General features: G+C 38.8%; 1 pseudogene; it reads right to left on the reverse strand.

Annotated features, from left to right (window-relative positions):
• Nucleotides 1-10,102: 10,102 nt before the first annotated feature.
• LOC127773387 (G-type lectin S-receptor-like serine/threonine-protein kinase At2g19130) lies at nt 10,103-12,548 on the reverse strand (annotated as a pseudogene).
• Nucleotides 12,549-12,829: the final 281 nt, after the last annotated feature.

Consider the following 12,829-nt stretch of genomic DNA (forward strand, 5'->3'; position numbering starts at 1 on the left):
CCACCCGCGCACGTGCACCGCTCCCCTCCTCCCGCCGGCCGACGCCCAAGCACGCACGCTGACCATCGCCAGAAACCTCGTCCACCACACGAGGTGAGGAAGGACAGAAAAGATGGGGAGAAAAAAAGAGAAAAAGAGATTTTTTCCATGTTATCGTCCACGTGGCATGCCAAGGCAAGACACGGTCAAACCAGGCTTTGGATTGGGATGATACATTAAACTAAGTTTAAGGATCTCGGTGTGCGTTTTGCAAGTTCGTGGACCTAAGTGATACTTCGTTACAAGTTTAAGACTGCTAGTGTAATTTACTCCTTATAATAATATAAATTGTCCACGAGAAAATTAGGCCAAAGCTTCATCCATCTTCATAGCATGTCTTATCTTCTCAAGGAAGAACTCCTGCCATTTTTCATTAAGATAATGCTAAAACAATGGAAGGAAATTTTTAGCAAAATTAACTCATGAAAATAGTATAGGATGCTAAATATACAATCTGAATTACCCAATGATGGATGGTGACCAAATCGACCTTGAGTGGCCTATTCATCCATAATCAATTTTTTATTCCTAGAGCACCTCTTGCAAATCATCAGGTAGTGTGCTTGTTCATTAAAACTGCATCCCTCTACGAACTATTGATTTTATGGTAAATCTTCCTCATCAAATAAAACTTCACACACATAATGACAAATATTTTCATTATGGTACCAAGAAAAAAAAGGGGGGGGGGGGGAGTTGGCAGGTTGGGCCACGCTAGAATATCGAGGGCAGTCGGTGACCTAGATGTTTTACACATCCTTCTATAAGGGGGTCGGGCCGACCTTCATATTGGTCGGAAAGGTAAGATGAGATTTATTTGCATCCACCCCTGCCAAACGAGACCAACAATGACCCAACCTGACAACTCGAGAGTGTTGCAAATTGTGTCCTCTTTTATGTAGGGGTCAGACGCTGTAGATTTCCAATGTGGTACTATTTGATCTTTTGGTTTCGCGAGCACTGCTGTTCTGAAGATCATCTTATCATCGCTAGGATTAATATTTTGAGTGCAACCAAATTAAACTCGAGCAGATTAGACAGTAGTGTTCGTCCAGAGATGAGCGCGCGTTGGAAACTTGGAAAAGAGTTCGATCGATCCCAGTATTCTTGATCCACCCTCGTGGCTCGTTAAGACGTCGAGATGTTGGAGAGCTTCATCTCCAAACTCGACGTCGTAGCAAAATTCTCCTCATACAGTCGTTCTGCATCGATCTGCATGCAGCCTGCAGATCCGGGCTAGGGTTTGCTGGAAGCTGTCATCCTCTTCAATCCAAGTAAATATGTAAATCTTGTCGCATAGCGCTGCCGTCTGGCTCGCAGGCAGGCTTCTGATCCCCTCCGAGGCAGCCACCCGCGGCCGGTTTCTTGCGTATCGTTGATTTGGTAATATTGTGCGCACGAGCGGTTTGTTTGTGTAAGGTATGCACTCTTAAAAAGTCTACGAGTACGAGAGTTTGTACATCCCTCTGTGCATATATTTCATGGTCTACGAGTACGAGGCTAGCAGAACATTGTCTTCGGTGACCAACCAGTCTGAAAGTTCAACGCTGACATATTTGTTCAGGAACCAGGATCAAACGATGCGAAAAATATGACGCTTTTGGAGACTTCAATTTGAACTCTGCAACCGATCGAGAAGATATATAGTGACTTCAATTTGTTTTATTGCCAAAGACTAGTAGACGACGAATCTACGGCACTAAATTTCATCAAGTTTTATGAAGTCCCTGATTAGTTCATCGATCCTGAAGCAAAACACAATTAGAGGGCTTTAGATCGAACGGGAAAAGAATTCAGACAGATTTGACAAATATGTGATTCTCTCAATCCCTATATTGGTTTATCAAGCTGAACTGCATCATGGCATGGGTAACATTAGTCAGGTATATCAGGAGGCAGTAGTTTAGACCATATTTTGTGCAAAAGAGCAGACAATTTTACTTTTCTCAAGAGGTTGTAACTGAACTTCCTGCCTACAGTTTTTATTTCCATTTATTTTACTCTGATCTAGACCGAAACAGAAACTGAATAAGTACAGATACATTGCCACTTCAACTGCCACTAGGTGCAAAAGCAAAGCCATTTGCAAAAGAGAGGGGGCGCCCTCCCAGCCAACCACAATGGAAGCATATGCTCCAATTCCAACTTTTTTTTTTATCATTTTGAAACTGAAGAAGTCCAGTGGCAAATTAGTGAGTGCCAAGAGAAATCACAATCAACAGTAGGCTAGCTAGTAGCTTATTGCACTTTTGATAAACTAGAACACAAAGAACAACAAACTTATAATAATATATATTGTCCATGAGAAAATTAGGCCAAAGCTTCACCCATCTTCATAGCATGTCTTATCTTCTCAAGGAAGAACTCCTGCCATTTTTCATTAAGATAATGCTAAAACAATGGAAGTCAATTTTTAGCCAAATTAACTCATGAAAATAGTATAGGATGCTAAATATACAATCTGAATTAGCCAATGATGGATGGTGACCAAATCGACCTTGAGTGGCCCATTCATCCATAATCAATTTTTTTTATTCCTAGAGCACCTCTTGCAAATCATCAGGTAGCGTGCTTGTTCATTAAAACTGCATCCCTCTACTAACCAGTGACTTTATGGTAAATCTTCCTCATCAAATAAAACATCACACGCATAATGACAAAGAATTTTATTATAGTAGTTGTGGTACCAAGAAAAAAAAAAGGGGGCGGGGGGGGGGGGGGGGGGGGGTTGGCAGGATGGGCCACGGTAGAATCTCGAGGGCAGTTGGTGACATAGATATCTTACACATCTAATAATCTAAAGCTGGCTCTTTTGCTAGCCTTCGATTGGTCCATGTGGCGTCTCTTACTTCGAAGAAAAACCATAAATTTATGAGTAAATTTCACAAAACTATAGATATTATGACCAAATTATTACAAAACTACAGATTTAACTCGGTGTATCACAAAACTACACATGCAACACCAAATTTATCACAAAACTATACATTTAAGATGAAGTGTCACAAAACTACATATTTAGTAACTAAATTATCACAAAACTACAGGTTTAGAATCAATTTAATCACCAAGTAATGATGTTTATAGCTCCACCATAACAATGGTGCTAGGGATTTAAACTCCAAAAGTTGTAGTTTTGTAATAAGTTCAATATTAAATATGCATTTTTATGATACTTAATCTAAAATCTGTAGTTTTGTGATAAATTTGGTGATAAATATGTAGTTTTGTGATACAACTCCTTAAATCTATAGTTTTGTGATCATTTGGTCAAAATACCTGTAGTTTTGTGAAATTTACTCTAAATTTATAGTAGAGAAAAAACACCTAATAGTCATATGTCAGGAAAAATCTAGAGAAAAATATCACATATGGATTATAGAGGTTTTCAAAACTATCTTCCCTTTCCAATCACAGTAACTTTTACTCCGTTGTCTTCTATAAATATACCACACCTACTCGGTACTACTCCTATAACTCTAGAATATATAATAAACCCAACATTATTAAGCAAAAAACAAATCTAAAACAATGAATTTTCATTCATTTTCCTTCTTTAAATATAGTACGCCTACTCAGTACTACTCCTATAACTCTATAATATATGTAAACCCGAAATTGTTATGCAAAAATATCCAAAACAAACAAAGACAGAAAGAAATAAATCTTGCTTTCTTATATCACGAAATATGATCATTAATATCTCCTCAGGCAAAAAAATGAATGTGTTTTTTGTTACACAAGATATGTTAAAAAAACTCATAATATACTAAATAATTGATCTTTCAAATATTCAAATCCACAAAAAAATATATTTTAACCAATTAATTTTGATGAATCTCAAAAGTTACTTACTTGTTTGGATTTCATTAAAATTTATGTATAAAATGACACATTCAATTTTATACTTTTGGTTGACATGATATAAAGTTCTATATTTTTTATGACACATATTTTTTCACTTCTACATAGTAAATAAATTATTTATACATATGTTCATAAATGTTTTTAATATCGTATATTCATTTGTTAAAACTAAAAGAGTGGTTCACAATTTTCTTTTAAAAATATTTTATGAAAACTATAAATTTTCAAATAAGAAAAAATAATATATACATATTTTATGAAAACTATAAATTTTCAAATAAGAAAAAATAATATATACATATTTTAAATTAGTGAGCACACCAATTTTACCATGTAATATTTTTAAGTGATTTTCCATGCCTACTAATGGCTGTACTTCCTGTACAATGATGCAAGGAAGTCCAAGATAAAATAACTCAACTGATAATTACCAAAAATGCATAGTAGGGTGCTTGTTATTACTAAAGCTTGTATTCTTGGATCGCTCTGGTTTGGTTGATATATTTGCCTACCTGATATCTCAATTCTATCTCTAGTTGCATTGTGTTTAGAGACGCATCGGTTTAGTTGAGACTGTCTCGGTTAGGTCCGATCTTCTGTTTTAGCCGATATATCTCTACAATCACAATGCTGTTGTAAATAGATTTGTTATATTGTAAATAGATTTGTTATATCCATCACATTAGACAGATCTATCGGCTCATCGAGTATTAGATTATCATATACAATCTCGTGCTGCATCGGTTAGGTTCGACCTACTAGATTGTTGTTGATAATATAAATCTTGTTAAGCCGATAGGTTCATGCTAGTGTTTTATCGGGGTGCTAGCCGATAAGTTATCTGGACGTTGTATCGGCTCATAAGGATTGCATATACATATAAGTTGGATTTAGCCGATGACAACAAAGGTTTCACTGTTTATCTAATTTTGTGGATTTTATGACATCGGACCCCCAGCCGATGTATGCTTTAACCTTCGGATCGATGCTTATTTATCATATCATTATTAGCCGATTAGTTTTTACTGGACTATATTATTGTTATTTATCATCATCAGCCGATCGCCTTTATATCATTATCTACATTGGACATATAGCCGATTGCTCGAAAACCCTATCGCTATCGGCTGGTATCAGCATCGGCTGGAATTACTCCATCGGCTTGTCAGCCGATCGGCTATTTGATCTACTGTTTACAGATCTTGTCAGTTGCAGGATCAAATTGACTGGCACGCCCGCATCTCACCAACCTTTGGACCTGCACTGGAGCTAAGCAGATCTCCCAGGCCAGTGTGTGTTTTTTGAATCAACAGTACCTCGCTGAGGTGGCGCTCGAGGCCGGGCTGCGGTCGGCTGAGTTCGAGGAGAGCTTGCTCGCACGGTGTCCGCCAGCGACTGATGTCCTTGATTCGCCGTCAGTTCCTGCCACTGCCGCCTAGGTTCTTTATTTTTTTAAGATAATATTTCATGTTATTCATGTGAAAGCTTGGGATCATCTTGCATTGGAGCAATCTTGTTGCTTAGAATACGGCCGGAGGTTGCCTCGGAAGCAGTTTAGTTATGATGGCTTCCATGCTTTGGTATAGAATTGCTTCTAGTGGTATAGAATAATTGCTTCTAAGACATATATATAACACTGCTCACATCGATGTGTATGTCTGAAACTCTATAACAGTACTGCGTTAGACTTCCTGATATGAAATTTAACAATACCATTGAGGAATCATACGGAACTTTAATCTTTGTGTGCCTTAGATAGTTGGATTGATGCTTCTGAATCTGAGTTTGTTAACTCTCTTACTTTGAGTGGTTCAACTAAGAGCACATGTCTAGGTGGAGAAGTGCAGTTATATTCATTTAAAACTTGTCATGTTACTAAATATAGGTCGAATGCATTTTCGGGTGATATTTTTTTGGTGAAATTGGAAAATATAGCAATTCAACACATAGAAACAAAGACATAGCTATATAATAACATTAGTAGTAGACAGATAGGTATCCCATCAGATACAATGATTAAAAGCATGTTTTAAGAAGTTGCTCTTACAAATGTAGAAATACTTAAAATCTAACAACTATATCTAACTTCCATCAGTCATATTTCTCTCACATTTGTTCTCTTGGAATGCCAATAGTTGTGCCATACTCCTGAACCGGAGTAGACATTGATAATTGATTAAGTATATTGCTGATTGATGTCTTATGTTTTCTCAGGTGATTTTGTCTTACCTTTTCCCCTCCCTCACGGATCCCGTCGTCTCTCCACCTCCTCTCGCGTGGATCCGCCATCGGCGGCGACGGGAGGGGTGGATCCGGTGACCTTCACTGTCTCTCCGCCTCCTCTTGTGCTGATCCTCCGCCGGTGATGACGAGAGGGGCGGATCCGGCAGTCTCCCCACTGCTGTCAGTTTTAGCCACTGTTGCCCAGTTACTTTATTTTCTTTGACAATATATCATGTTGTTCATGTGAAATCTTTAGATCATGTTGCATAGGAGTAATCTTGTTGCTTACTGGCAGGTAAGATGTCTGTTTTGCTAACTGTCCGTCCTGCCGGAGAGGAGGGTTCAAGCTGGTGGACGAAGGTGGACCGAGCAGAGCACAACCGAGTGGTGGCACTAAAGATTTCAGGTGTGTTCTCGGTTGATTAACATTTTCTGAGTTTATTGGTTACATGTTTAGACATAATTTTGTGTGTGTATGTGCATGTGGGGCCTGGGGAATATGGATGTGTGTTCTTGCTTGTTGGGGTTTCTGATCTAGGTGTAAACTTATCAGTTATCTAAACATCGTAGATTTTCATCTCCTGTAAAGCATCTCTGATTCAGTTTATCTGGGTGCTCAAGTCCTATGTCTGCCTAGATTGGGGTTAGTTTTGTCCTTAATATAGGATTGTAGAACTGCAAACTCTGGGATGATTCGGTTTGTATGTACCTGTGTATGATTACTTAGATTTTGTAGGAACTGTTTTGCTCTCTGTTGTTCTGCATATGCTGTTCAAACTCGCCTAATGGAGGGGTGAAATCATCCGTACCATTTTCATGTTTATTTGAAATTAAATCGTATTAAAACATATTTGTAGGCATATAATGTATAACTTTAGTAGATATAGTGGAGATATAAAACCATGATATACTAGTTATTTGAACATGGTTGGTTTATCCGGATTGTGTAGAGTGTGATGAGCTTGATTGATCCTGTTTCTTCACCTTTGCAAGAGCACTTGAAGTTTTCTTGCGTTTATAGGCTTCATGGCATTTTTTAAGTATTTTTTCCTTCTCATCAGTCATCTGTGCATATCGCTCCCTATCTTCTTGCCTCCTTTGTCATGTTGTACCAGTTAATTGAACAGGGCATGTTTGACCAGATTGTGTAGCATGTGATGAGCTTGGTTGACAAAATATCCACACCAAATATTGTGTGTACATATGAGTCTTGTTTGTGTTTTCAGTTTCTTTATATAGGTTGAGAAGATGTTTGTATTCTACTTGGCCATGTAATTCTTATTCTTGGATTCTGTATGTAATTCCTAGGTTGTAATTCTTGAGCCATGTAATTGTATAGTACTATTTGTTATTCAATCCTCCCAAAAAAAACAGCGGTGGGAAAAAACCAGGCCCACCAAAAAAAATCAGACGTGGTGGGGAAAAACCAGGCCCGCCAAAAACAATCGGACAAAAGCAACCGCACGCGAAAAAAAACCGTCGGACAAAAAAACCGCGCCTAAAAATAAAACAGGACTCGGACAAAAAACCGGCCAAAAAAACCGCGCATGAGAAAAAAACCACGTGCGGAAGAAAAAACGATGGACGAAAAAACTACCAGTAGGTATAGATAATAAATATATATAGGCTGACTAGACACTTCGATTTTCTAGTCGGCCTTGCGTTGGGCTAACCCTTAAATTGGGCCAAAGGTAGGATGCGATTTATTCGCATCCGCTCCAACAATACCTAACCTGCCAACTCAGGAGAGATGCAAACTGCGTCCTCTTCTATGTAGTGTCGGGCGCTGTAATTTTCAATGTGGGACTATTTGATCTTTTGGTTTCGTGAGGACTGTTGTTTTGCAGAATTCTCCAAACTCGACGTAGCAAAATTCTTCTCGTACTGCATCCATCTGCATATGCAGCCTCTGGGCTAGGGTTGAAAGCTGTGTCCTCCTCTACCATCCATGTAATTAATCCTCGCCACCGATCATTAGGTGGCCGATCATCGTCGTAGTTGAGGCATCTTGTTGCACAACGCCGCCGTCTGGCTCGCAGAGGCAAGGCTTCTGATCCCCTCCGGCGCAGCGGCTCGCAGAGACAAGGCGGGCTGCCCTGGAACGTTTCTTCGGCTGATCCGTTTGCTGTTGTGCGCAACCCCACGATCAAAAGACCAAGATGAATAAGAAATTAGAGTTCTTCTGATCAATCTATCTAGATCAGAACTAAAATTAAAATTAAAAGAGAAAGTGTCTTGAAAATTAAAAATTTAAAGAGAAATAAAAATAAAAGAAATGGTGTTATGAAAAATAAAATTAAAAAGAGAAACAATAAATAAAAAAGAAATTGGAGTTCTTCTAATCAATTTAGATAGTGTCGTCAAAACTAAAATTATAAGAGAAAGTGTCTTGAAAATTAAAATTTTAAGAGAACTAAAATTAAAAGAGAATGTGTCATGAAAATTAAAATTAAAAAGAGAAATAAGAAACAAAACAGAGGGGCATCGGAAATTGGAGTTCATAGTGTCGTCAAAACAAAAATTTAAAGAGAACTAAAATTAAAAGATAATGTGTCATGAATATTAAAATTAAAAATAGAAATAAAAAAAGAGAACTAAAATTAAAAGAGAAGGTGTCATGAAAATTAAAATTAAAAAGAGAAATAAAAAAATAAATTTGAGTTCTTCTAATCAATCTAGCTAGTGTCGGCAAAACTAAAATTAAAAAAGAAATTGTCTTAAAAATTAAAAGGTAAAGAGAACTAAAATTGAGAGAGAAGGTGTCATGAAAATTAAAATTAAAAGAGAAATAAGAAATAAAAAAAAGATGAGCATTAGAAATTGGAGTTTTATCAATCAATCTAGGCTAGTGTCGTCAAAACTAAAATTAAAAGATAAGGTGAAAAATTAAAATTAAAAAGAGAAATAAAAAAAGAGAACTAAAATTAAAAGAGAAGGTGTTATGAAAATTAAAATTAAAAAGAGAAATAAACAAATAAATTGGAGTTCTTCTAATAAATTTAGCGTCGTCAAAATTCAAATTAAAAAAGAAAATGTCTTCTATCAATTTAGGCTAGTGTCGTCAAAACTAAAATTAAAAAAAGAAAGTGTCTTGAAAATTAAAATTTAAATATAACTAAAATTAGAAGAGAAGGTGTCATGAAAATTAAAATTAAAAAGAGAAATAAAAATAAAAAAAGAGAACTAAAATTAAAAGAGAAGGTGTCATGAAAATTAGAACTAAAAAGATAAATAAGAAATAAAAAAACTAAAATTAAAAGAGAAAGTGTCTTGAAAATTTTAACCTATAAACCGATTGGAAAAATAACAGAGCTGCCATAGCTGTAGCCCCGCCTGAAAAATCAGTTTTTACAGGCGGCTTGTATTTTTGTACGTGGATCTATTAGAAGTGCAGTAGCGCGCTGTTTGAAAAAAAATATATGGGAGCTTAAAAGATCGCACAACCGAGGATCCCCTCTTCTCCATGGCTCCACTCATTTCTCCATCTCTTCCCTTACTCATCTTCTCCATCTCTCTGCTCTCTCCCTCACTCTCACTCTCTCCTTCACCCAGCTCTTTGTCTTCGGCAGCACAAGGTGGCGGCAGTGGAAGAGGGTGCAGCGGTGGCGGCGCTCCCTCCCTCTCCCGGATCTGACCAAAGGGGAGGAGGGCGACAACTAAGGCAACAGCAGAGGGCGGCGGTGGTGACCCTCCCCTCCCCTCCCCTCCCCTCCCCTCCTAGATCTAGCTAGAGGTGAGGAGGACAGAGATTGAGGCAACAAAGGAGGTGGCGACTGAGGCAGCAGCAGAGGGCGTGGCAACCGTAGTCTCTCCTCCCCTCCCTCCCTCTCCTAGATATGGCCGGAGGGGAGGCCGACGGCTGAGGCAACAACATAGGGTGGCGGCACAATTTGGCATTTGCAAGATTGCATTCCTTTATTCCTTCCAATCAGGTCAAAACATCAACCTTTTATGAAACAAATATTATTATTGACTACAAATTACTTAAGAACGTACTATCACACTGAGACACATTGGAGCATTCTGTTATTGCTGCAAGTAGTCTTGGCATCGGAGGCACATCTAGCTCCTGTAGTCCTTCAAGAACCCTAATAACTTCTTTCATTGTCGGTCGTTCAAACTCATTGTCTTGGATGCACCAACATGCAACTTTGCAAACTCTTTCAGCCTCTTCAAGACTAAAATCACCATGTAACTTTGGGTCAACCAAACTTCGCACATCTCCCTCATGAAGCTTGGTAATAGCATGTACAGGAAAATAAGAAACAAGATTACTATTGGCAATATATACTCTACTTGTATTCCTCCTTCCTGATAAGATTTCTAACAATACCATACCAAAGCTATAAACATCAACTTTTGGTGTAATAGCAACGCCACTAATCCACTCCAAGGCCAGATATCCTATGGTTCCCCTAAAAGTTGTTAGAACTCGGCTAAAATCCCTTCCTACAAATGTTGCCATTCCAAAATCTACAATTTTAGGAACAAATGATGCATTGAGAAGTATGTTTTCTGGCTTAATATCACAATGTATGATGCAATTGTGACAACTCTGATGCAAGTAGGATAGTCCTCTAGCAACTCCAATTACAATGTTATATCTAGTGGTCCAATTTAAGACAGTCTCACTGCTCTGAAATAGAAGGACATCAAGCAGCCTCTCATCACCTTTGCAACAGAAACCAATCAGTTTAACTAGGTTGATATGCTGTATCAATCCGATTGAGCTCACTTCTGCCCTAAATTGCTTCTCTCCTTGACTAGCACCGTCAAGCTTTTTCACTGCCACAGTAGTTGAGTCATTTAACACTCCCTTAAAAACAGAACCAAAGCCACCTCCTCCTAGCTTTTTTGAGAAATTGTTAGTAGCATGGCACAGCTCGTGGTATCTAAAGGCTACAATACCACCACTACATTGACCTCCATATAATGGTGTAGCGCAACACTTGAATTTGTTCCTCCAAATCAGTAAGAGCAGAATGAGCATTACCAATCCAAAACTTGTAATGGTTGCAGCTGTAACAACACCAACATTTAGTTTTGTTCTGTTTTTTGCCGAACCTGGCAAATCTTTTGCAGCAAGGCGAAGGTAAAGAATATCTTCAGAATTATTATCAATGCCATCATTCATATTTACACTAAGCAAATCTCCATGCCAAATAGAGCATCTGCTCCTCTCATAGGAATAGGCATTGCAAGAGCAGTGGCTAAGACAAGCTTCCACACATTTGCTCTGAGTGGTAGCATTGTCCACACTTTGGGGGTTGTAGGGCAATCTTACACGAGCTATGGCATGGAATACGTCCGTCGAACTTGTCATGTTACCACAATTCAGCTGAGTGTTTCTCATGCATCCTGCCGTTCGATCATCAAGCTCCCAATCCTGAGGTGACTTCCGAGAGAAGCTTTCCATACAGTCACAAAATGGGCGTGAAATACCGTTGCAAATTGTGAAAGGCCCACAGGTACCGAATGCGATGCAGGGATCAGCAGGCTGGGCATATACCTTTTGCAGAGATTGTGTGAGTTGCGACCAAATATTTATCTCTACCTGTCCAGATATATCTAACACGACATATATGGAATATGATTCATCCAACAATGTGTATGTATAGTACTCCTCTTCATTGTTATCAACATGTTTGATATCAATCCGACCTCTAATATGTGGGTTTATGTTTATCAGTTGCTTTAGTAATGAAATAAGCATAAACTTATCTGTCGATTTTTCCGATGACCAAGACCAATAAACTATAGAGGGGTTACGGCGCCTAAGTGAAACCCCTTTACTGCCAAGCTCAACACGGTATAAGCCAAGACCCAGATCAATCAGGTTCTTCTTTGAGATGATCTGGCGAGTAAAACCAGTGAGCTTATTCCACCCAAACTTGGCTCCAGGAAGCAAAACATCTGATGGGTTGTCAAAGCTCTGCCACAACACATCCGATGAGCTTCCTACCACAAGGTTTCCATCATTCGAAAGGACAACACTAGTAGTGTTGTTCATGGTGGTGGCTGATGATGTCCTATTGACAATGTCAGTGGACCAGAGTATGGATCCAGTGGTATTGTTCGAGATGACAAGATTGCCATCTCTAGATAGTTTCAGCTGTGTTAGATTGAGCTGATGTTCAGTGACTGGCTTATCCCTATTAGCAACCCATACATTAGGAAAATCCAAGATGTTACTGAACCATATACCAACATACCAATTGGGGGAGATGATGTTGCCGGACTTACTGACAGTTGCTTGGCTGGAAGAAGCCGAGCGTGAACTTGCCGTTTCTTGACACCAGCTTGTCGCCAACGGTGAGCGCTTGGCCTACCCTGAGAACATCATTTGTAGCACAGATTGTAGTTGTGCTGTGTAGGAAGACGAGAATAAGGCCGAGAGATATGTTGATTAGTGGAGTCATAGAGAAGAGAGGAGGATGTGTTGGGTGAATGTAGAGAAGAAGTGAAGAAGTATAGATACGAGTAGTCTGCATATGTGCCGCAGAACATAACATATATAAAGAGCCGGTTGATGAGAACACAGGCTCTTAGATGCAACTTGTGTTGACAGCGAAGACGATGGCGAGCTAGCTGCTGGTCAAGTTCAGGTTGATGATTAGGACATGAGTACCAACCTGGCAACTTGAAGTAGGCAAGTAGCTAGGCAGGCACGGGGCACAGTAGCTCGTAGTCTAGACTCAAA

This window comes from Oryza glaberrima, chromosome 5 (genome assembly GCF_000147395.1).
Source record: "Oryza glaberrima chromosome 5, OglaRS2, whole genome shotgun sequence".
In the NCBI taxonomy this organism is placed as follows: domain Eukaryota; kingdom Viridiplantae; phylum Streptophyta; class Magnoliopsida; order Poales; family Poaceae; genus Oryza; species Oryza glaberrima.